The sequence below is a fragment of the Pseudorca crassidens genome, chromosome 4 (genome assembly GCF_039906515.1).
Source record: "Pseudorca crassidens isolate mPseCra1 chromosome 4, mPseCra1.hap1, whole genome shotgun sequence".
NCBI lineage: Eukaryota > Metazoa > Chordata > Mammalia > Artiodactyla > Delphinidae > Pseudorca > Pseudorca crassidens.
Window position 1 is genome coordinate 75998151 of NC_090299.1, and position 26748 is coordinate 76024898.

General features: G+C 40.7%; 1 protein-coding gene and 1 pseudogene across 5 annotated transcripts in view; one reads left to right on the plus strand and one right to left on the minus strand.

Moving 5' to 3' along the window:
* Window positions 1–26748, plus strand: part of LOC137223746 (RE1-silencing transcription factor-like) — a 190578-nt gene that overhangs the window by 56275 nt on the left and 107555 nt on the right. The window lies entirely within an intron of this gene.
* On the minus strand, window positions 9175–9750 carry LOC137223176 (ragulator complex protein LAMTOR2 pseudogene; annotated as a pseudogene).

Here is a 26748-nt window from a genome sequence, read left to right on the forward strand (position 1 = left end):
TGCAATTTAAAATGTCTCTGATGATGTCATCAGGTGTTCAGGTAAACTTTCTGAGTTGCTTATACAGCAACAGGCACAAAGATTGTTTAAATATGAGCTTTTGAAGTTTATTTCAAATTGTCTAGCTTCAGTTTGTAGGGCTTCATAAAAAAAAGGGCAGTTTTAGTTTTCAGTGATTTCAGATAAAAAAATAATAGGACAAATTTGGAAAGGATAGTTTGGAGAGTAATAGCCTGATATAGGAGGAAACTTGAAGAATTCAGGATATAGTCTAGTTTACAGGTAAATAACAAAACCCTCAAAGACAATGAACAGAACTAGAATTTGGTGTCTACAAGTGTGTATTATAGTTTCTGCTGAAACATAGTTTTCTCTCTACAATTACCCCCAGTTTTTACCAAAGATAGCCAAATTAGACTAATTTGTTTGCAAAATAAGTCTAGATTCAATAACCTTGGCCTGGTTGTTTACATAAGTACAGCAAGAATAGTGATTGAGCATATGGACTATTTTAAATCTGCTTTGCTGGAACTTTTTATGAGGAATCTCAGATTGAATTTTTTTTGTTTTAAGATTTTTTTGATGTGGACAATTTTTAAAGTCTTTATTGAATTTGTTACAATATTGCTTCTGTTTTTGTTTTTTGTTTTTGGCCGTGCAGCATGTGGGATCTTAGCTCCCTGACCAGGGATCAAACCCACACCGCTTGCATTGGAAGGCAAAGCCTTAACCACTGGACCACCAAGGAAGTCCCTCAGATTGAATTTTTAATAGCCTCTCAAGGCTAAGAAGCCAAGCCAAACATTCGCCAACAGACTTTGCCTGCAATAGGTATAGATTTGGGGGAATTCCTTTCTTCACGAGGTCCTCAAAATAAACTATTTCCTGGGTCTGCCAGGAAATGACCCTCCCTATTCACCTGGTAAGACTGCTGGGAACCCTGAAAGTAAGGTACTAGGCTGTTTTTCCAAGAGGCTTTATTGGCTACATAAAGTCAACCTTAGTTTCTCAAAGCTGTCTGGTCATATCTGAGTCTATGCATGTCTCTCTCCAATATGACATTCCAGTCAAAGCATTGATAATATTATATAATCAATGTTTCCAATTGTGTTTTGTTATAAGAAAAACAGATTCTTACTGAACTTATGCAAATAACTATATTGCCAGGAAAATAAGAGTACTCACTGAGAGTTTCTGAATTCTGGAGGGATCCAGTAGAGAGAAAAAGATAAATGTTCCAATGCTGCTTAGAAACCTATAATGGACCAAATTGTTCTAAGTCACAGCTTAAGAGAAAAGAGAAAAAAGTCTCCTTAAATCTGGAGAAACAAAAAATTTTAAAAATCAGCAATGTTTCAAATTTTAATAAATCATAAAAAATTATAATTATCTTCCTCAGTTTATTTGGTCCCATAATTAATTCTTGTTCCACTTGATCTTTTGTTAGAAATTTTTTGAAGCCATCAGTTTCTCCATTAGGGTTCTGTAAATTCTTACCCAGGTATGATTTGAAAGTCATCAGAAACTTATATTCTAGAATAGTTGTTAGATTGCTTTCCATGAATTCCCCTCAAGATAAAACACATTTGCAGAAAGCTTTTGTAAAAGCATGTGAGTAAAACAGTAACTGTGTGTAGATGATAAAAGACTTTAAAATGTCCGTTATTGAAGATCTGATTCATTATAATGGAACTGATAAAGAAATTTAGTTATCTCTGAGACACATATTATTTTAAGATAACAACTAGAATTATGGCTAACATACTAGGACATATCCAAAGCTTAGGATTTTCAGTTATTTTCTAGAACATTTATGTTAATAACATTTACCCATACAATATGACCTAAGAAGGTTTATCATCATTTACTTGACAATGCTTCCTATGTAATTTAACATACAAAATAAACCTAATTAATTTATATCTCTTTTATAAGGAGAGAAAATAAATTTTTGAGGTGTTCCAGGGGCCCTCTGGAAAACCCCAAAATTATTTCCAGTTCAATAAGACTTCATTTAGAATTTGTTTTTTTGTGCAGTTTGTCAAAAATATCAAACGTTTTTAAAACACTTGGTCAAATAGGATCATAGGTCACTGTGAAAGAATACTGAGCTGCCCATTTAATCAAAGTGACAAAGACATCCCTGGCAAATACAGAAAGTTAAATAGTTGTAAAAAGCCTTAGTTCTTTTAATATTGAAAAGACTTAGATTTGTGTGTGTGTGTGTCTTCTAAGTGATCAAAAATCTGATAAAGACAGAACATAGAATCTGTTTTCCTAGACAGATTAAAGGTAAAGAAAACTCTTTTTCTTACAATTTCTTATTAAGACTAGACCAATAATCTAAGAAAACTTTGTCCTTTTAACAGATCCATACCAAATTTTAATTTTGCACCAGTTTACTTTTGATATTAAAACTCATTTACTTAATTAAATTCATTTCAGTCTTAGCCAGTCCTGATCACACATAAAATTCCTAAAGATTCTTTTTTTCATAAACCTTTTATAATTTTCTATGTTCATTTTATTTGTCCCTTGTTTTCTTTCCCATTTAGAAATAGCCAGCTTTAGGAAAAAATCGCTTTCTCTTTCCTTAACAAAAGCACCTCTTTACCTTTTTTTAGTCCAAAACACTTAATACTTCTTTTTTTATTTCTGGTACCTTTAACTACATATATTAATTAGAATTCTTAATCCTTTGAAATCTTAATTTCGGGGGGAAATAAAGAAGTAAACTGTGAACTGTATTAACATTTTGCAGCTTGGCAAACGTAAATACATTTCATAATTTCTAGAAATATATGCCACTTCATAGCACAGTATTTCAATAAAGCACAAGCTATATCTACTAACAGACCCAAACATAACACATTAAAAGTAGGTAAACTTGTTTAGCAATTAATGTTTCTGTATTTTATCTTATTTGGAAATGATCTAGACACCCAATGAATTCCCATCATTTAATTTAACTTAGCAAAACTCTAAGGTTGTAAATTAAATTACCAAAGAATTTAGAAAAATAGACGCATAATAAAACAATTATCATTAAAAGCCTCAGCTAAAAATTCTTATCTAATTTACATCTATTCATTTGTTTTTAACAATCACACTTAGTTTACTTATGAAAATTTAATGAGTCATTAAAGCAGCTATTCATTAAGGTTTTCTTTCGTTTTTTTTTGCTGGCAGAATTTGCAACAGAGACAACATAAGCCCATTTGACTAGCAAAACTAGGTAGAACAAAATTTTTTATATGCATTATATTTAATGCTTGTAACTCTGAAGACATACCTATATTAATTAAACCAAAAAGCCTAAAATTAGCTTTTATTTATCAAAGATTATCCTAGAACTTGAAAAAATTTGGGGTTCTTATTATATGTTTGAGAATTTTAATGTAAGTGCTTGTTTGTTTAGGCCAATTAAGTGGAACTCTTCTACAAATTAATTTTGGCAATACCATCTAGAGGTAGAAAAATATCTATAATGTACCCATATAGACATATACACAACCAGAGATCTCTTAGTTTTCATTTTAAAACTTTAGTCATGAGCAGGTACAATAGAAAAGTCACTAGTTTATAAATAAAGTTGAAATAAATTAAGTTTACTTGCTCAGATGGCTAACATCTTTTATTATTTGTGGAGAAGACTTAAGATCTGTATTTGCCCTTGACAAATAATTGCAGAAGGGATGTGATTTACTAGAGTTTGGGCAAGAGATCCTTTTAGCAGTTTGTGTTTTAAAAGGCCTCTTTCCCTTTTTTTTTGGTTTCAGGTTTTACCAATTCAGCTAATCCAGGCTCAGTCTCAGGCAATGTGGGCTGTGTTTACATTTCAAAGACATGATAAGATTTATAGCTTTTAGGGCCAAAGAAAATGTTAGGTTTTCTCCTAGGAGTTCTGGAGTATATTTATCTATTTTTTATATATATATATATATATGTATATATATATATATATATATATATATATATTTATTATAAGTCTTAGGGTAATTATTATTTTAAAATAATTTTTAAAGTACAGGACAGTTTTGCTCCAATATCCTGATCTTTTATAATATCTAGAAAGCATTTTGAGAGGAATAGGTAAGGACTGGGAATTGGTAAAGGCAAGTGGAACTTGACTTGTTTCTACAGTTGCATTTCTCATTTTGTAGAGTTTTGCAAGACAAAGAAAATTGTTTCTATTAAACCCTTGAATATTGGCTTCCAGCTGATTTACTTCCTGATTATTTGCAGGAGGCACTGGGGAATTATAGAGGAGATGGGCGATTTTTTTTAGAAGGGGAATTTATGTTGCCTCTTACTTTAGGTCTAATTTCTGTTTTTTCATCTTTATAAGGGCCTACCTAAAGCTCACCATTATACTTTTTTTTCCTTTCAATTTGATCCTCCCATAAGTATCAATATAAGTTATTTATGATGAGAGCTTTCAAAATTTTTTTCCTCTTAAATATAGCCAACTTAAAGGATCCTTTTTCTGGCCATTGATGAGTAGGATCTTGTATTAATTTCAAATACAGACTCAAACCAATAAGCCTTTTTTATGGCTTAACCAAAGATGAAAGAAGTATCTCACAAGAGTATATAGCCCTCACATGATCAACAAAGTTCACTCCCATAGTTAGTCTAAGAAAGTAAGGCAATGAAGGTTGAGACAACAGCCCATTAAGACAAACTCTCCTGAGAGCTGGTATGGCCAGAGTGCTGACTTTCTGTTTCAAAACCCAAGTCTATTCAACTGGCCACCAGATGCACCTTCCAAATGGCCGGGACCAGAGAGAATATTCTCACTGGACACAAAACTGAGATCTCAGGACATAAAGCAAGGTGGAAGGACAAACTTTATCTGGGTTTATATGGAAGATCCACAGCAAAGTTTGTTTAAGTAGATGCAGGTCTGGTGAGAAACATTAACTCACCAGTCTATGAGGGTGGCTCAAACAGCAGGCTTATAGGAAGGACCTATGCCTGCATTCTGCCCTATGGTTCTTCCTCCTTATGGCAAACAATTCAACAGACAGAGACGAAGAAAAACAGTGACCATCTCTGGGAAGAAAAGAATTCCCAAGAGTTGCTAAGTACAAGGAACTAGCTCAAAAATATTTTCTCCTGCTAATCTAAATTTAGAGAGGGAGTAAGGAACTCTCGCCACTTTCCCTTCCACCAGACCTTGCAGACAGAGATCCAGGAAGCTGAGGTGGTAAGAAATCTTACTTTCTGCTGGTCTTTATCAGATGTCTCAGGATCTCTCATCTGCAGTAGCCTCAGGGCGGGAAGCAGGTTCCAGCCAGGCTCCTGCCTGGCTCACCAACTGTCAGGTTGAATAAATTTCCCCCTCTACCCTCTTGAGTTCTTGTGGCTGGACTAATAATAAAATGGACACAAGACAGATTAACAGGAGAAAAAGAAAAACTTTTATTTATGTGCACAGAGGTCTCATAGAAATGGGACCTAATAAGTAACCAAAGCAGGCAGCTTTTATTCTTTTTAGACAAAGAAACAATACATTTGTGAGGAATTGACAAGACAAAGAAATTTAGACTTTGGGTAGTTAATTAGTGAAGAATCTATACAGAGTTTTGGCTTAGGGAAGTAAATTAAAGACGTAACAAGGTTTGTTTTTACAGGCTTTTCAGCTCTGAATTCCCTATCTCTGGCGATTAAGGGTGTCCCTTCTACCTTTCAGATGCAGGGAGTGCATCTTTCATATGAGATTATTTTCCTGCTTTCAGGGAGACAGAGAGGAGGGTCAAAGTGTCTCTCTTACTGGCTCTTTCTTAAGCAACTTTAATTCACAATAATTAACATGCCATTGAGGCACATTTTGGGGTGACCTGCCCTGGGCCGCCATATTGAAACACTACCTGCCGTATTGAAACTGCCCCACTATTTGTATTAAAAAGACCCATGTCATTATACATTAGATTCTTTACAGGGTGACAATTAATCATTTTTAAAGCTAAATCGAGGGTGAAAGCCCAACTCAGCTATTTTTTTTTCCCTAACCCTAGGGCACAGGGAACTATCCCCAAAGAATCACTCTGAGAAGAAAGACCTAGGTAACTCACTTAAGACTGAGGTCAGAGAATGGACCCCTGAAATACAAAGCAGCATACCTGGAGTAGAAGTCATGGTCACATGAGCTGGTTAGGTGTTTTACACTAAGTGTATCAGGTGTAATACACTTATTACTGAGCATTCTGCCAGATGGAGTTATTAAGACCTCTTTTCCAACTAATAGTGCAGGGTGCATAGGTTACCTGAATATGCCCTCTGACTTTAAAAGAACACTTAATATTCCACACTTAATATTCCACAGAGTTTAACTACTAAATATATTCTTTTTTGTTTAATTTTTATTTTATATTGGTGTATAGTTGATTTACAATGTTCTGTTAGTCTCAGGTGTACAGCAAAATGATTCAATTATACATTACATATATCCATTCTTTTTCAGATTCTTTTCCCATATAGTTTATTACAGAATATTGAATAGAGTTCCCTGTGCTATACAGTAGGTCCTTGTTGATTACCCATTTTATATATAGTAGTGCATATATGTTAATCCCAAACTCCTAATTTATCCCTCTCCCACCTTTCCCCTTTGGTAACCATAAGTTTGGGTTTTGTTTTTTTTTTTAAATTTATTTATTTTTGGCTGCGTTGGGTCTTCGTTTCTGTGCGAGGGCTTTCTCTAGTTGTGGCAAGCGGGGGCCACTCTTCATCGCGGTGCGTGGGCCTCTCACTGTCGCGGCCTCTCTTGTTGCGGAGCACAGGCTCCAGATGCACAGGCTCAGTAGTTGTGGCTCACGGGCCCAGTTGTTCCACGGCATGTGGGATCTTCCCAGACCAGGGCTCGAACCCGTATCCCCTGCATTGGCAGGCAGATTCTCAACCACTGCGCCACCAGGGAAGCCCCATAAGTTTGTTTTTGAAGTCTGTGCATCTGTTTCTGTTTTGTAAATAAGTTCACTTGTATCATTTGTTTTAGATTCTACATATAATATCATATGATATTTGTCTCTCTCTGTCTTACTTATTTCACTTAGTATGATAATCTCTAGGTCCATCCATGTTGCTGCAGATGGCATTATTTTGTTCTTTTCTATGGCTGAGTAATATTCCATTGTATATATGTACCACATCTTCTTTATCCATTCGTCTGTCGGTGGACACTTAGGTTGCTTCCATGTCTTGGCTATTATAAATAGTGCTCTAATGAACACTGGGGTGCATGTATCTTTTCAAATTATGGTTTTCTCCAGATATATGTCCAGGAGTGGGATTGCTGGATCATGTGGTAATTCTTTTTTTAAGGCACGTCCATACTGTTCTCCATATTAGTTGTACCAATTTACATTCCCACCAATAGTGTAGGAGGGTTCCCTTTTCTCCACACCCTCTCCAGCATTTTTTTTTTTTTTTTTTTGCGGTACACGGGCCTCTCACTGCTGTGGCCTCTCCCATTGTGGAGCACAGGCTCTGGACGCACAGGCTCAGCGGCCATGGCTCACGGGCCCAGCCACTCCGCGGCATGTGGGATCCTCCCGGACCGGGGCACGAACCTGTGTCCCCTGCATCGGCAGGCAGACTCTCAACCACTGCGCCACCAGGGAAGCCCCCTCTCCAGCATTTATGGTTTATAGACTTTTTTAAAAAAATTAATTATTTATTTATTTACTTGGCTGAGCCAGGTCTTAGCTGTGACACGCGGGATCTTTGTTGTGGCATGATGGATCTTTAGTTGAGACATGTGGGATCTAGTTCCCTGACCAAGGATAGAACCCAGGCCCCCTGCATTGGGAGCACAGAGTCTTAACCACTGGACCACCAGGGAAGTCCCTATAGACGTTTTGATGATGGCCATTCTAACTGGTGTGAGGTGATACCTCATTGAGGTTTTGATTTGCATTTCTCTTAATAATTAGTGATGTTGAGCACCTTTCCATGGGCTTTTTGGCCATCTGTATATCTTCTTTGGAGAAATGTCTATTTAGATATTCTGCCCATTTTGGATTGGGTTGTTTGTTTTTTTGATATTGAGCTGCATGATCTGTTTGTGTATTTTGGAGATTAATCCCCAGTTGGTTGCTTCGTTTGCAAATATTTTCTCCCATTCTGTGGGGGTTTTTTTTTGTTTTGTTTATGGCTTCCTCTGCTGTGCAAAAGCTTTTAAGATTAATTAGGTCCCATTTAAAAATTTTTGTTTTTATTTTCATTACTCTAGGAGTTGGATCCAAAAAGATATTGTTGTATTTCATGTCAAAGAGTGTTCTGCCTATGTTTTCCTCTAAGAGTTTTATAGTATCCAGTCTTACATTTAGGTCTTTAATCCATTTTGAGGTTATTTTTGTTTTTGAGGTTATTTTGTTTATTTTTGTTTTGTTTATCCATTTTCAGGTTATATTTTGTTAGAGAATGTTCTAATTTCATTCTTTTTCATGTAACTGTCCAGTTTTCCCAGCACCATTATTGAAGAGACTGTCTTTTCTCCATTGTATATTCTTGCCTCCTTTGTCATAGATTAATTGACCATAGGTGCATGGGTTTATTTCTGGGCTTTCTATCCTGTTCTATTAGTCTATCTTTCTATTTTTGTGCCAATACCATACTGTTTTAATTACTGTAACTTTGTAGTATAGTCTGAGGCCATGGAGCCTGATTTCTCCAGCTCCATTTTTCTTTCTCAGGATTGCTTTGGCTATTCGGGGTCTTTTGTGTTTCCATACAAATTGTAAAATTTTTTGTTCTAGTCCTGTGAAAAATGCCATTGGTAATTTGATAGGGATTGCATTGAATCTGGAGATTGCCTTGGATAGCATAGTCATTTTGACAATACTGATTCTTCCAATTCAAGAACATGGTACATCTTTCCATCTGTTTGTGTTGCCTTCACTTTCTTTCATCAGCATCTTATAGCTTTCAGAGTACAGGTCTTTTGCCTCCTTAGGCAGGTTTATTCCTAGGTATTTTATTCTTTTGATGCAATGGTAAATGGGATTGTTTCCTTAATTTCTGTTTCTGATCCTTCGTTGTTAGTGTATAGAAATGCAAGAGATTTCTGTGTATTAACTTTGTATTCTGCAACTTTAGTGAATTCATTCATGAGCTCTAGTAGTTTTCTGGTAGCATCTTTTTTTTTTTCAAGACAGGAGTTGAAGTTATTCTTGGGAAGAACAAAGTCCCCCCAACCCTCCACATCCAGGAAGGCTTCCCCAGGAGGCCCTGCCCCTCCAAATGGTCGTCTCTCTTTTCTGAACCCCTGCTTCCACCAACACCCATTATGATGCTTCTACTTGGGTGAGAGGCTCCTTCAGGTAAGGCCTGGGCCTTGGCCTTGAGCATTCCGAAGCCAACAGTCTCCTTGGCATACATACACAGTGGAAGGTTGGCCACTCGAGTGATGGCTACCCGGCCCTCCATGCAGTCCATGAGGATGAATTTGAGATTGTCTTCATTAAACGCTTGATTCCCATTCTGGTCGTAGGCCGCCCAGATGTTACTGGTGATGGCAGCAGTGACCTGGGCGTCTGTATCCCCGTAACCGGAGTAGACCAACAGAGATCCCTCGTTATTCAGCAGCAGGGTGCTCTGGTTGGCCAGGCTTAGCACCTGGGTCAAAGCCTTGGGACGCAGCATGCCTGCGGCTCCTATTCCTGGGCTTTTGCACCCAGATCCCCGAGTTTCCTACTGCTGCCCTCTGCCTGCCGCTTCCCATAGTCCAGCTGCCCTGCTCCGGAACGCCCTTAGCATCTTTATGATCTTCTATGTATAGTATCATGTCATCTATAAAGAGTGACAGTTTTACTTCTTGTTTTCCAATTGGGATTCATTTTATTTCTTTTTCTTCTCTGATTGCCATGGCTAGGACTTCCAAAACTATGTCGAATAAAAGTGATGAGAGTGGACACCTTGTCTTGTTCCTGATCTTAGAGGAAATGCTTTCAGCTTTCCACTATTGAGTATGATGTGAGCTGTGGGTTTAGCATATATGGCCTGTATTATGTTGAGGTAGGTTCCCTCTATGCCCACTTTCTAGAGAGTTTTTATCATAAATATGTGTTGAATTTTGTCAAAAGCTTTTTCTGTATCTATTGAGATGATCATATGGTTTTTATTCTTCAATTTGTTAATGTGGTATATCACACTGATTTGCAGATATTGAAAAATCCTTGCATTCCTGAGATAAATCCCACTTGATCATGGTGTATGATCCTTTTCGTTTGTTTGTTTTTTTTTTGGTGTATTATCCTTTTAATGTATTCTTGGATTTGGTTTTCTAGTAATTTGTTGAGAATTTGTGCTTCTATGTTCATCAGTGATATTGGTCTGTAATTTTCTTTTTTTGTGGTATTTTTCTCTGGGTTTGGTATCAGGGTGATGGTGGACTCATAGAATGAGTTTGGGAGTACTCCTTCCTCTTCAATTTTTTGGAATACAGTAAGTCCCCTACATATGAATGAGTTCTGTTCTGAGAGTGCATTCATAAGTCCAATTCATTCATAAGTCCAACAAAGTTAGACTAGGTACCCAATTAACACAATTGGCTATATAGTACTGTACTGTAATAGGTTTATAATACTTTTCACACAAATAATGCATAAAAGACAAACAAACAAAAAATAAAGAATACATTTTTTTTTTGGCTGTGTTGGGTCTTTGTTGCTGCACGCAGGCTTTCTCTAGTTGCGGTGAGTGGGGGCTAGTCTTCGTAGCAGTGCATGGGCTTCTCATTGCGGTGGCTTCTCTTGTTGCAGAGCACAGGCTCTAGGTGCGCAGCCTTCAGTGGTTGCAGCACATGGGCTCAGTAGTTGTGGCCCTCAGACCCTAGAGCGTGCGGGCTTCAGTAGTTGCGGAGCATGGGCTCAGTAGTTGTGGTGCGCAGGCTCAGTAGTTGTGGCGCACAGGCTTAGTTGCTCCATGGCATGTGGGTTCTTCCCAGACCAGGGATCAAATCCATGTCCCCTGCATTGGCAGGCATATTCTTAACCACTGCATCTCCGCAGTGGAAGGGAAGTCCCAAGAAAACAATTTTAATCTTACAGTACAGTACCTCAAAAAGTACAGTACAATACCAGCTACATCATTGCTGCTTTTACGCTTGCTTCTGGACATCCTGGGCTTGAAATAAAGATACTGTACTACTGTACTCTATACAGTACTGTACAGTAAAGTACACAAAAGCACACCACTTGTAGAGGATGCACACATGTGACAATGTACGCCAGATACGTGAACTAACTCATGTGATTGGACATGCGAACGCATGTTCACATCTTTGAAAGTTTGCAACTTGAAGGTTTATATGTAGGGGACTTACTGTAGTTTCAGAAGGATAGGTGTTAACTCTCCTCTGAATGAGAGAATTCGTCTATGTAGCCATATAGTCCTGGACTTTTTTTTTGGGGGGGTGCTGCATTGGGTCTTTGTTGCTGCACACAGCCTTTCCCTAGTTGCAGCTAGAGATTTGGGCTGCTCTTTGTTGCAGTGTGTGGGCTTCTCATTGCAGTGGCTTCTCTTGTTGCACAACACGGGCTCTAGGCATGTGGGCTTCAGTAGTTGGAGCATGCAGGCTCAGTAGTTGCAGCACGCAGGCTCAGTAGTTGCAGCACACAGGCCCTAGAGTACGTGGGCTTCAGTAGTTGTGGTGCATGGGCTCAGTAGTTGTGGTTCACAGCCTCTAGGGCACGTGGGCTTCAGTAGTTATGTCACAAGGGCTTAGTTGCTCCACGGCATGTGGGATCTTCCCAGACCAGGGATTGAACCTGTGTCTCCTACATTGGCAGGCGGATTCTTAACCGCTGCACCACCAGGGAGGTCCCTGGACTTTTGTTTGTTGGAAGTTTTTAAATCACAGTTTCAATTTCAGTACTTGTGATTGGTCTGTTCATATTTTCTATTTCTTCCTGGTTCAGTCTTGGAAGATTATACCTTTCTAAGAAATTGTCCATGTCTTCTAGGTTGCCAATTTTATTGGCTTGTAGTTGCTTGTAGTAGTCTCTTATGATCCTTTGTATTTATGTGGTGTTAGTTGTAACTTCTCCTTTTTCATTTCTAATTTTATTGAGCCCTCTCCCTTTTTTTCTTGATGAGTCTGGCTAAAGGCTTATCAATTTTATCTTTTCAAAGAAACAACTTTTAGTTTTATTGATCTTTGCTATTGTTTTCTTCGTCTCTATTTCATTTATTTCTGCTCTGATCTTTATGATTTCTTTCCTTCTACTATCTTTGGGTTTTGTTTGTTCTTTCTTTAGTTGCTTTAGGTGTAAGTTTAGGTTGTTTGAGATTTTTTTGTTTCCTGAGGTAACATTGTGTTGGTATAAATTTCCCTCTTAGAACTTCTTTTGCTGCGCCCCACAGGTTTTGGATCTTTGTGTTTTTGTTTTATCTGTAGGTATTTTTTGATTTCCTCTGATTTCTTCAGTGATCCATTGGTTGTTTAGTAATATATGGTTTAGCTTCCCTGAGTTTGTGTTTTTTACAGTTTCTTTTTATTGTAGTTGATTTCTGATCTCATAGCACTGTGTTCAGAAAAGATGCTTGATATGATTTCAGTTTTCTTAAATTTACTTAGGCTTCCTTTGTGGACCAGCATGTGCTCTATCCTGGGGAATGTTCCATGTGCACTTGAGAAGAATGTGTATTCTGCTGCTTTCAGATGGAATGCTCTATAAATTTTAATTAAGTCCATCTGGTCTAATGTGTCATTTAAGGCCTGTGTTTCCTTATTGATTTTTTGTCTGGATGATCTGCCCATTGATGTAAGTGGGATGTTAAAGTCTCCACTATTATTGTGTTACTGTCAATTTCTCCTTTTATGGCTGTTAGCATTTGCTTTATATATTGAGGTGCTCCTATGTTGGGTGCATATATATTTACAATTGTTATATCTTCTTCTTGGATTGATTCCTTGATCATTATGTAGTGCCCTTCTGTCTCTTGTAACAGTCTTTATTTTAAAGTCTATTTTCTCTGACATGAGTATTGCTACTCCAGCTTTCTTTTGCTTTCCATTTGTATGGAATACTTTTTTCCATCCCCTCACTTTCAGTCTGTATGTGTCCCTAGATCTGAAGTGGGTCTCTTGTAGGCAGGGTATATATGGATCTTGTTTTTGTATCCATTCAGCCAGTCAGTGTCTTTTGGTTGGAGCATTTAATCCATTTACATTTAAGGTAATTATTGATATGTATGTTCTTACTACCATTTTGTTAATTGTTTTGGATTTGTTTTTGTAGGTCTTTTTTTTCCCCTCTCTTTTGTTCTTTTCTCTTGTGATTTGATGACTATGTTTAGAGTTGTGTTTGGATTGCTTTTTCTTTTTTGTATGTGTATCTATTGTAGATTTTTGGTCTGTGGTTATCTTGAGGTTTTTATATAGCAGTCTATATATGTATTTATATATACGATTGCTTTAAGTTGCTGGTCTCTTAATTGCAAATGCATTTCCGATATTTTGCATTTGTACTCTTCTCTTCTCATGATTGCTGGTTTTGACTTCATATTTGTGTGTAGATGATTTCCTACCTTTACTATATGTTTGTCTTTACTGGTGAGCTTTGTCATTGGTAATTTTCTTGGTTCTGGTTGTGGCCTTTTCTTTTTCATCTAGAGAAGTTCCTTTAGCATTTGTTGTAAAGCTGGTTTGGTGGTGCTGGATTCTCTTAGCTTTTGCTTGTCTGTAAAGCTTTTTTTTTTTTTTTTTAATTTGGCTGTGTTGGGTCTTAATTGTGGCGTGCGGGATCTTGGTTGCGGCATGCGGGATCTTTCGTTGCAGCATGTGGGCTCTTCATTGTGGTGTGTGGGCTTCTCTCTAGTTGTCGCACATGGGCTCTAGAGTGCACAGGCTCAGTGGTTGCAGCACACGGTCTCTCTAGCTGTGTAGAGCTTTTGATTTCTCTGTCAAATCTGAACAAGAGCCTTGCTGGGTAGAGCATTCTTGGTTGTAGGTTTTTCCCTTTCATCACTTTAAATGTATCATGCCACTCCCTTCTGGCCTGCAGAATTTCTGGTGAAAAAAACAGCTGATAACCTTATGGGGATTCCCTTGTATGTTATTTGTTGCTTTTCCCTTGTTGCTTTTAACATTTTCTCTTTGTCTTTAATTTTTGTCAGTTTGATTAATATGTATCTCAGAGTGTTCCTCCTTGGGTTTATCCTGTATGTAACTCTCAGGGCTTCCTGGACTTGAGTGAGTTTTTCCTTTCCCACGTTAGGGAAATTTTCAATTATTATCTCTTCAAATATTTTCTCAGGCCTTTTGTCTCTCTCTTCTCCTTCTGGGACCCCTAATGTGAATGTTGGTGCACTTAATATTGTCCCAGATGTCTCTTAGACTATCCTCATTTCTTTTCATTCTTCTTTCTTTATTCTGTTCTCTAGCAGTGTTTTCTACCATTCTGTGTTCCAGCTCACTTATTTTTTCTTCTGCCTCATTTATTCTGCTATTGATTCCTTCTAGTGTATTCTTAATTTCAGTTATTGTATTGTTCACCTCTGTTTGTTCTTTATTGACTTATTTTAAAATTTTATTTATTTATTGGCTGCGTTGGGTCTTTGTTGCTGCGTGTGGGCTTTCTCTAGTTGCAGTGAGTGGGGTCTATTCTTTGTTGCAGTGCACCAGCTTCTCATTGTGGCTTCTCTTGTTGCAGAGCATGGACTCTAGGCATGCAGGCTTCAGTAGTTGCAGCACGTGTTCTCAGTAGTTACAGCATGCAGGCCCTAGTGTGTACGGGCTTCAGTAGTTGCAGTGCATGGGCTCAGTAGTTGCGGTGCACAGACTCTATGGCTCGCAGGCTTCAGTAGTTGTGGTACACAGGCTCAGTATTTGTGGCTCACAAGCTCTAGAGTGCAGGCTCAGTAGTTGTGGCACGCAGGCTTAGTTGCTCTGAAGCATGTGGGATCTTCCCAGGCCAGGGATTGAACCCATGTTGCCTGCATTGGCAGGCAGATTCTTAACCACTTTGCCATGAAGGAAGTTCCTCTGTTTGTTCTTTAAATCCTCCAACTCTTCATTAAACATTTCTTATATCTTTTGGTCTGTGCCTCCATTCTTTTTCTGAGATCTTGGATCATCTTTACTATCATTATTCTGAATTCTTTTTCAGGCAGATTGCCTATCTCCACTTCACTTAGCTGTTCTTCTGGGGTTTTGTCTGGTTCCTTTGTCTGGAACATATTTCTCTGCCATCTCATTTTGCCTGACTTTCTGTGTTTGTGGTCTCCATTCCTCAGGCTGCAGAATTGTAGTCCTTGGTTCTGGTGTCTGTCCCCTGGTCAGTGAGGTTGGTTCAGGGGCTTGTGCAGGCTTCCTGGTGGGAGGGACTGGTGCCTGCCCACTGGTGTATGGAGCTGGGTCTTGTCCTTCTGGTGGGCAGGGCCATGTCAAGGGGTCTGTTTATAGACAGCCGTTGGCTCAGGACAACTTTAGACAACTTTGCTGATGGGTGGGGCTGTGTTCCCACCCCGTTGGTTGTTTGGCCTGAGTCGTCCCAGCACTGGAGCCTGCAAGCTGTTGGGTGGGGCCAGGTTTTGGTGCTGAGATGGCGACCTCCAGGAGAGCACACGCCCGATGAATATTCCCTGGGGCCTCCGCCACCAGTGTCCTTGCCCCCCACAGTGAACCACAGCCGACCCCTGCCTCCCCAGGAGTCCTTCCAAGACCTGTAGTTACATCTGGCTCAGGCTCCTGTGGAGTCACTGCTTTGCCTGGGACCCAGTGCACATGAAACCTTGTGTGCTCCCTCCAAGAGTGGAGTCTCTATTTCCCTCAGTCCTGTGGAGCTCCAGCACTCAAGCCCTGCTGGCCTTCAAAGCCAAATGCTCTGGGGACTTCTCCCAGTGCCAGAACCCCAGGCTGGGGAGCCTGACATGGGGCTCAGAACTCTCACTCCTGTGGGAGAACCTCTGTGATATAATTATTTTCCAGTTTGAGGGTTGCCCAACCAGCAGGTATAGCATTTGATTATATCGCGAAAGCACCCCTCCTACCATCTGGTTTTGGCTTCCTCTTTGTCTTTCAATATAGAATATCTTTTTTGGTAGGTTCCCATCTTTTTTGTCGATGGTTGTTCAGCAGTTGGTTGTGATTTTGGTGTTTTCGTGAGAGGAGGTGAGCTCAAGTCCTTCTACTCCCCCATCTTGTCTCCTGAGGGACAATGCATTCTGAGGGAACTTGATGCTCTGGGACATCCCTGTTCCCCTTCAAGTTGTGCCAGGATGGGTAGGGTTGTTTATGGGCTGGGGTCTACATGGCAGGGCCTCATCTCCATGACCTGCCTCAAAACCCAGAAATATCTACCATTCCCTTCCTTGTTTTCTTTCATTCCTCTGAAGACACACTGATTCATTACTCTGGAACTGTCCCTAGACACTGGGTGGCAGACCCAGGTCTTCTTTCTCAGTGCCCAGCACAGGCTCGACCAACGGGGCTACAAAGTACACTGCAGCTACAATCCTAAATATATTCTTAATTTTTGGAAACTACCCATCCCTGATAGTACATCACTTAATTATCCGGTCTATAATTGATTAATCACACACCTTATTGTCTAACTTTGGCCTGGAAAATTCACTGGAGGATTCTGTGTTTTTTAAAATGTCAGTCTTAAAACAGAACTACTTATGTCACATTTGATTCTTGTGTCCAAGAAAAGAGTCACAACTTCCTAAGTAATCAACTAAAGAAAACTTGGCTAGTTTATACTGTAAAATTGTTACCTGATTTTCACACACAGAGTACACTCATTGGGATAAGTGGACATGTCGCTTCCACACACAGGGCTAAAGTCCCTGGGACATCCTGGTAATTCATACTGATTGCAATCTGGCTGGAAAAGAGAAAGGAAGACAGCAATTGGAGAATACCGTGAGACTTTCTCATCACAGAACAGCTGAGAGGAGGCCAAACACCCACATTTTCCTAGATTTCCTAGAAACAGCCTACAGAAAGATTTCTATTTTCCACAAAAAAAAAAAAAAGTTTTTTCTAATGCAAAAATCAGATGCCGTGTTGAAGCAATGGGTCAGTACCTGCTATGTAAGAAAAGGACCTCAGAGGAAGGTTCTGTCTGGCTGATTTTTAAATGAAAGTCCAAGATATGTCACCGAACCTACTTTACTATCCTCCAGCTTCATAATTTGCTCTTCACTCCCACCTCCATGAGAATGTCCTGTTACATTCAACCTAATCCCTGTGCATAATGCCCAGATACACTCGGGAATCCTGTCTGGACTTTTAAGATACTGGCATTTAAGCAACAGCATTAAAGAAAGCAGTAGGTTCAGAATTAGATCTCAGGGGTTGTTATGGGTTTAATTGTGTCCACCCAGAAAGATATGTTAAAGTCCTAACCCCCAGTACCTCAGAATGTGACCATATATGGAAATAGGGTCTTTATATAGGTAATCAACTTAAGGTTAGTAGAATTGGCCCTAATCCAATATGACTGGTGTCCTTATCAAAAGGGAAATATGGACACAGAGTCACACACAGAGGGAAGATCATGTGAAGACACCAAGAGAATGCCATTAACTAGCCAAGGAATGCCTGAGGCTACCAGATACTAGGGCAGAGGAATAGAACAGATTCTCCCTCTGAAGGAAGCAACCCTGCCAACACCTTGAGTTTGGACTTCTAGCCTTGAGAACTGTGAGACAGTGCATTTCCATCGTGTAAGATATCCAGTTTGTGGCTTTATTACGGCAGCCCTAAGAAACCGATATGGGGTCATGGAACTCAACCCTCAGATTCAATGGAATCGAGGCCAGAGACATAACATGTCTTATGCATAGCCACTAGTCTCTAGCAGGGCCAGGACTAGAAATGGTCACAATGGTCACACTATGACGTGCAGAGTCCCACTTTAATAACAGGTAAATATATGGCCTGCTGTATTTCTGTTCGTGTGTGTGTGTTTTAGTAGTGATTACCGTTCCTCACTTCAGAGTAAGTCACCCTGTTTAGCACTCTTAATAAATGAACTACACACTTCTACTGATATCTGGATTTATAAAGAGCTAAGCAGGGCTGGCCATGGGCCAAACTCTAAAGTAAAGAACTTTTTTGACCCTTTCCATCCTCCATTCAGCCCTCTATCTCCATTTAGGAGCCTGATGTGTTCTTGCTGCCCCAGCTTCATTAAGATGTTGCCTTCCAGGGCTTCCACAGGAGAGTAGATGCCCTCTTATCCAATGAGATTGGGACAAGTGGTAATTGCTCACTTAATTGAAAAAGTCAATTAACAGGGAAACAATAACAGAATCTCTTAAAACATAAAAGAAAACAGATGCCAATCTTTTGATGTAAGGCAAAGACAGGGCACATGGCCAGCTGTAATGCTCCCTACACTAAGATAACCTCCCTTGCTGCTTCCCCCAATTCTTATTCTGCTTTGTCCATTCCTCCATCCTGCTCCTGGGTGCATGGAGCGCTACTTTTTATCTTACAGACCGGGAGGCCAAAGGCCACGTCCTAAGATGGCAGCTCTGCGAGCTGTTATTTTGAGTCATTGTTTCTTGCAGCTGAATCTAATCCTACCTGACATAAGACATAAGACTTGTCCTATGAATGTTTCAACTAATTAGAGTTCTGTGCACTATCACTGCAAAAATCATACACATAATAAATCACCTATGATTTCCTGTTTTGGTTTCTTTAAAAATGGGATTTCTCAACCCCATTCATATTTTGGACCAGATAATTCTTTGTTGTGTGAGGCTGCCCTGTGCATTGTAGGAAGTTTAGTAGCATCTCTGTTCTCTATCCACTAGATGCCAGTAACAACTCCCCAGTTAGACAATCAAAATTACTGTCTAAATGTCTCCTGGCAGGTAAAACTACCCATTTTAAATATTGTGAGCATTTAAAGACACTGTTACAACAAGGTAATATACAATTAAAACATAATTCCCCAATTATTTACCATTGTTTTACCTACACCTAATTCAAGAGCAATTTTTTTGTTTTTAGCGTTTTGTCTTTTAGCAAGTCTTTCAAAAGCATTTGACACAGTTCTCATATAAATGGCTTATCTCTTTACACTCATGTTTATGCTGTTTTTACATTTTTAATTAAAATAAGACTGGAGACTCACATAACAGGCCTGCGAACACACATACTTGAGTCTTGGTGAGAATACAACTCCACTGATGGAAATATTTGACTTTACAAGAGAGCAGTCATACAAGACAGTGGTCTATCTACAACCAGTGAGTGAGTGATCTACTGTGGAAACTGTTCAGAGAGAAAGGAGAGGGTCGTATGTGAGTTGCTTAAATGGAAGATGCCAGAGTGAGTTTTTGCTGTTATTATCCCCATTTTTCTGAAAGAAAATCAAACCCAAGAAAACTGAGTCATCTGAGTAAAAGTATTATTGGGCACCCATTAAGTGCTGAAGACTGGACATCATCCTTGACCACAAAATATACAGTTTACTGGAGGGAGACAGACAATTACAATTCAGTGCTCTGATGGGCTAGTGAAGAGCACTGGATCTGGAGTCAGAATGCCTGGGTTGGAACCACAGTTCCACCATTTCCATGTGAACTTGACCAGGGGGATAATATTGGTACCTACTTTTACTGCTATAAAGGATTAAGTGAGTTATTCTATACAAAGAATTTAGAACACTGTCTGGTATCTAAGCATTCACTGTTGAAGGAAACCAGGCTATGTCACCCCCAAAATATGGCTCTTTGATATAAAAATTACTTTGAGCTAAAGGCAGTTAATATGCAGCTCTCTCTCTCTCTTCCCCTTTTCTGCCTAAGGGCAGGATATAAATTCTCCTTTACTGGAGATGACTCTGGATTCTTATCAGTCCAGAGGTGGGACCTGAGGAATCTGCAAACAAACCGTACCCTATTAGTTTCCTCCCACTATTTTTCTTCCCACTGTTTGCCACCCTTGGAAGCCTAAAACCATTTTCCTTTGTCCTGTCATTTATCTACAAACTTATTGCTCTCTGGTAAAGATGCTATATAAGGCAGATTTCTAAGCCACCTCTTTGAGTTACTCATCTCTGAGTGCTCCCATGTGTATGCACAATGCACTTGTTAATAAATGTTTGTTTATTTTTCTCTTGTTAACCTGTCCTTTGTTATAGGGGCCCCAGCTGAGAACTTAGAAGGGTAGAGGAAAGATTTTTTTCCTCCCTACACTAGCATGGCGGTGATGATAATGCAATGTAGTTTGAATGGAGGCACAGAGAAAGTACATGTATGTCTGCTTTGGAGGAAGAAAACAGGGTGGGAAAGTTTCCGGAAAAAGGTCTGTACTAAATTGAATACTCAAAGTTACCTAACCCACTGAGGTCAGTATCCCCATATGTAAATAATAATATCTATCTATCTTACAAGGTCATTGTGAGAAATGAGAGACTGCGTATACAAATGGACAGTGTCAGACCAGATATTAAGAACTCTGACCCACAACCTTAGCAAGCTGCCCAGGAAACCAACACATTATTTAGAATAACCAGTCCAGGAAGTCAGTCTGCTAGAGTCAGACTGGTAAAAAATCAGATAGCTATCTGTAGTGACATCCAGGGAGCCAAACAGTAAGCTCTGTAACAATTGGCCCCAAATGGCCAGGACTTGATTAGGGAAGCTGATAGTTTCCTAAATTTTGTCCCTGCTTCCAACTTAGGCCCAGTCAGAGAAAGCCAAATATGTCCTTCTAACAATTCACATAGGATGCCTGCTTCTAGTTACCCAGCTACAGCTTCGCCATGCCAATAGCCTCAATCAGGGCATACCTGATGCTTTCCCATTTTCCCACTTTAAAGCCTTCCCACTCTCTGCCTTTTAGTCTCAGCCAAAATGACGCAAGTGACATGGCTAACTCACTTGCTACATCAAGCTCTGAATAACTAGCTTTTTATTATTATTAACCTTTTAAAAAAATTGAAGTATAGTTATTTACAATGTTGTGTTTCAGGTGTACAGCAAAGTGATTCAGATATATACATACATACATACATATATATATATATATATATATCCTTTTTCAGATTCTTTTCCATTATAGGTCACTACAAGACATTGAATATAGTTCCGCATGCTACACAGCAGGTCCTTGTTGTTTATCTATTTTATATATAGTATTGTGCATATGTGAATCCCAAACTCCTAATTTTTCCTTCCCTCCCCCTCCCTCTTGGCAACCATAAGTCTGTCCTCTGTCTGAGTCTGTTTCTGTTTCATAGGTAGGTTCATTTGTGTCATATTTTAGGTTCCACATTTAAGTTATATATGATTATTTGTCTTTCTCTGTCTTACTTCAGTTAGTATGATAATCTCTAGGTCCGTCCATGTTGCTGCAAATGGCATTATTTTGTTCTTTTTTATAGCTGAGTAGCAGTATTCCACTGTATATAAGTACCACATCTTCTTTATCCATTTGTCTGTCGATGGACACTTAGGCTGCTTCCATGTCTTGGCTACTGTAAATAGTGCTGCTATGAGTACTGGGGTGCATGTTGAATAACTAGCTTTTGCTAGTTATTTGGTTGGTCTTCCTTACTTCCACAGAATTTAATTTAATGTACATAAAATGCCTAGTATAAGGTGTAACTATTAGGCTTAGGATCTTCTAAATCATCAAAGGGAACATTAAAGGAAACAAAGCCCTGAGGTATCCAAGGCCTGAGCTATTTTCAACCAACCTGTACATTGTGATCCGTATCAAAAAGCCTGCCTGAGAATCTGGTTTCTAAAGAAGCAGTCCACTGTTTCGAAAGTGGCAGGTCAGACCTGAAAACCAGCCCCCAACCCAAACTGTTGTCAGCTTCACATATCAGTAGAAATGATACAAGTGGTTTCTTACTTACTGTTCTATATTCTGAATGTTGACCAAATTGAGCATTCAAAGAGACTGCAAGAAGAAAACAGACATTTTAAAGGATGTAATTAAGGTCAGTTCTTCTTCATAAGGGGTTTTTTAAATCCAGCTTGTGATTTTTTTTTTTTTTTTTTTTTGCGGTACGCGGGCCTCTCACTGACTCAGCCTCTCCCGTTGCGGAGCACAAGCTCCAGACGCGCAGGCTCAGTGGCCATGGCTCACGGGCCCAGCCGCTCTGCGGCATGTGGGATCCTCCCGGACCGGGGCACGAACCTGTGCCGTGTCTCCTGCATCGGCAGGCGGACTCTCAACCCCTGCGCCACCACGGAAGCCCCAGCTTGTGATTTATACAGGCCACACCTTCTCCTTTTCTCTCCCACGTCCAGCTGTTGAAGAACTCCTAAGAAGTATGTTCATTTGTGTTCTGGCACCTCTCCTAGCAGGCACACAGAGTACATTTGGTACCAGCTCTGTAACTGACCACCCTAATAAGTTTGCTTGAGAAAGGAATTTGGAGCTACATAACAAAAATGAGAGAAGAGGCCCTGATTCCGTCCTCAGATATGTTTGCAGGGTTGGTCATACCCACCCCGCCCCTTGCCCCAGCTGATTCCTGAGGAGCCAGTGGAAGTTCAGAGATCAGAAAGAACTTCCCCTGAGCCTCAGCTGGAGAATGCTTACCCAGCCCTTGGAACAACAGCAGAAGAGGCCGTGTCCCAAGGTCCACCTGCTGCTCCTTGAGGGGGGCTCCCGAGACAAGCATGATGGAGCTTCAGCTGAGACAGAACTTTGGGCAGCTGCAGTCCCCCCAGAATGGGTCCCTATTATCCAGCAGGACATTCAGAGCCAGCGGAAAGTGAACCCACAGCCCCCACTGAGCGACATCTACCTCAGTGATAGTCTTGCCAAGAGATGCAAGCTCCGGGCTGATATACAAAAGCCGCTGCAGGAAGACCCTAACTACGGCACCCCGCGCTTCCCTAATGCCCACAGGACCTCTGCTGATGATCCCTACTCTTTGCTCCATGGCCCTCCATCATCAGGGGACCATTTTGCCCCTCTTCCTTCACAGTATTTAAGAAATAAAAAGTCAGATTTTCCTGGCTAAAAAACCCCAAAAGTCAGAGAAGTAATTCAGTAACTCACGGTATTGTTTTCCTCTGTGGCTCACGGTAATAAACACAAAACTTAACACTAGCGGTTACCATTTTAACTCCATTTTAAATGGGCATCAAGTCTGGCTGGACTAAGGCCCCTTTCTCATGAGCCCCAGAGTGCCCGACGCCCTTGTCATTCACAATTCCTGATTCCTGTACATCTCCTGCTGAGGCTCTGTAGGGCCCCTGGTACATAAAAACCCAACTCCCGATCTTGGGCTCCAGGAAATCTGCTTTAAGGGAGAAAGAGCAGACATCAGGGTCACTAAGAAGATGCTGGGAACGAAGCCCAAGCAAGAACTAAAGAGGGTTGCTGGCTTCACAACGCCAGCCCCGCACACCCCCAAGTTCGTGTCCCTAGACAACCGCGGGGCGGGCCTGGAACCGCCAGTAACGGCTGCGCGGAAGGACGCCAAGGCCGCCCGGACCCGGGCAGGGGCAGTCGCCAGCGAGACCCCCTCTCGGTAACTCCTCGGCTGGTCCTCCGCGGAGCAGGCCCACAGGTGAGCGTTACCTGCCGAGTCCCAGCAGACCAGGAGCAACAGCCCCAAGCGCAGTGCCTCGAGCGCCATCCTCCCTCCGCGGCCGGCGGTCGGGTCCCTGCGCTCCAGCGCCCGTGCGACACGGAGAGTGCCCTCGGGTCGGACACGCGACAGGGTGGGGTGAAGGAGAGGCGGTTAAGAGGAGGAAGAACGGAGCAGGTAGGAGGGGCAGGAAAGGGTGCGAGGAGGGGGTATGGAGGAAGTGGGGAGAAAAAGGTAGAGGAGGGTGGTTACTAGCCTCCAACCTCCCTACCCTTGCCCCAGTCCCACCCCTACTCCACTGAGAATGGGAGCAAGCAATTAAGGGGACCATGTCCCCTGCAGCAGACAAAAACCTTGTAAGAGCCCTGGATAAGCTTGTGGACTCTGTCAATCAACCCCAGTTTATTCAGCATCTTCTCTATCCCAGGAACTGTTTTGGGGATGAACTTAACAAAGGCGTCCCTGCTGTCTGGAAGCTTTCCAGTGTAGGTGTTGGGGGAGAGGTAACAGAGGGAACTCCAAAACAAGTGAATACAATAATTTCTAAAATTAGGTGCTAGAGAGTTGGGAGCGGGGAGGAAAAGACTTTCCATTGGGAGGTCAGGAAAGGCCTTTCAGAGGTGGCATTTAAGCTGAAAGCTAAAGGATGAGAAGGAAGCCTGGTGAAGACCTTGAGGACAGATATTCCAGGCTCAAGAAAAAGCAAGTGCAGAGATCTGGACAAGGTCATGAACATGTGTGGTCATGTAGGGCATGATAAGGGGTTTGGATTTGTTCCTGTTGCAGTGGGAAGCCAGTGGAGGAGTTTAAGCAGGGGCATGGCCCTGATATGACTTACATCTTAAGAGATTGGATGAAGAATGGAGGAGATAGGTAAGAGCGGAGGCAGGGGGACAAATTAGGTGGCTTTTACAGTAAGGGATGATGGCAGCTGGAATTAATGGATAATAGGGGACTGGTGAGAAATAGATTCAGGATGTCTTTTGGAGGTGGAACCAACTGGAGTGAGAAGAACCAAGGATGCTTCCTGGGATTTTGTCCTGAGCCGGTGGATGTGTGGTGATGCCATTTCTGTGATGAAGAACGTTTGGAGAGGATGCTATTAGACCTCCAAGTTGGAATCACAAATTTGGAGCTGGATATATACCTCAATAAAAAAATTAAATTATATGCATGTATCATTAAAAATATTTTAATTGAGGTATAGTTGATGTACAATGTTATATAAGTTTCAGGTATACAGCATAGTGATTCACAGTTTTTAAAGGTTATACTCCATTTATAGTTATTATAAAATATTGGCTGTATTACTTGTGTGGTGTGATATATCCTTATAGCTTATTTATTTATTTATTAAAAATATTTTTTTTGGCTGTGTTGTGTCTTTGTCGCTGCATGCAGGCTTTCTCTAGTGGCAAGCAGGGGCTACTCTTCGTTGCGGTGAGTGGGCTTCTCACTGCAGTGGCTCCTCTTGTTGCGGAGCATGGGCTCTAGGAGCACAGGCTTCAGTAGTTGTGGCACACAGGCTCAGTAATTGTGGCTCACAGGCTCTAGAGTGCAGGCTCAGTAGTTGTGGCACACGGGCTTAGTTGCTCCACGACATGTGGGATCTTCCCGGACCAGGGCTTGAACCTGTGTCCCCTGCATTGGCAGGCGGATTCTTAACCACTGTGCTACCAGGGAAGTCCCACTTATTCATTTTATATGTAGTAGTTTGTACCTCTTAATCCCCTAACCCTGTCTTGCCTCTTCCCTCCTCCTTCTCTCCACTGGTAACCACTAGTTTGTTCTCCATATCTGTGAGTCTGTTTCTTTTTTGTTATATTTACTAGTTTGTTTTATCTTTTAGATTCCACATTTAAGTGATATCATACAGTATTCATCTTTCTCTGACTTATTTCACTTAGCATAATATCCTACAAGTCAATTCATGTTTTCGCAAATGGCAAATTTTTATTCTTTTTTATCGCTGAGTAGTATTCCATTTTATATATGTACCACTTCTTCTTTATCCATTCATCTGTTGATGGACATTTAAGTTGCTTCCATATCTTGGCAATTGTAAATAATGCTGCTAAGGGGCTTCCCTGGTGGTGCAGTGGTTAAGAATCCACCTGCCGATGCAGGGGACACAGGTTCGAGCCCTGGTCCGGGAATATCCCATATGCCGTGGAGCAACTAAGCCCGTGCACCACAACTACTGAGCCTGCGCTCTAGAGCCATGAGCCACAACTACTGAGCCCACGAACCACAACTGCTGAAGCCTGTGCACCTAGAGCCCATGCTCTGCAGCAAGAGAAGCCACCGCAGTGAGAAGCCCGTGCACCGCAATGAAGAGTAGCCCCTGTTCGCCACAACTAGAGAAAGCCCTCAGGCAGCAACGAAGACCCAACACAGCCAAAAATAAATGAATAAAGTAAGTAAATTAAAAAAGAAATAATAATGCTGCTATGAACATTGGGGTGCATGTACCTTTTTGAATTAGTGTTTTCATTTTTTTTGTATAAATACCTAGGAGTGGAATTGCTGGATCATATGGTAGTTCTGTTTTTAGTTTTTTGGAAACCTCCATACTATTTTCCACAGTGGTTGCACCAATATACATTCCCACCAATGGTGTATGAAGGTTTCCTTTTCTCCACAACCTCCCCAGCATTTGTTATTTGTAGTGTTTTTGATGATAGCCCTTCTGGCATGTATCATTTTTTATTAAAATAATTAAAATTTAAGAAATTTAACAGGGGACTTCCCTGGTGGCGCAGTGGATAAGACTCTGTGCTCCCAATGCAGGGCACCCAGGTTCAATCCCTGGTCAGGGAACTAGATCCCACATGCATGCCACAACTAAGAGTTCACATGCCACAACTAAGGAGCCCGCATGCTGCAACTAAAGAGCCTACTTGCCACGACTAAGGAGCCTGTGAGCCACAACTAAGGAGCCCACCTGCCACAACTAAGACCCAGCGCAACCAAATTAATTAATTAAGTTTAAAAAAAAAGAAATTTAACAAATAATGAAAGGTTATTCTGAAACACATACATCAATGCCCTCCAACAGGACCTCATATAGTATTTCAGAATATTTATTTACCGATCTTTTTCCCTTGAGAAGGTCCCATTGACATATTTACTTATTCTAAATACAGACTTTGGTAGTTATTCAGCGAATATTAATAAGTTTAGGGAAGAGAAATAATTTGGCCAAAGAGGCACAACA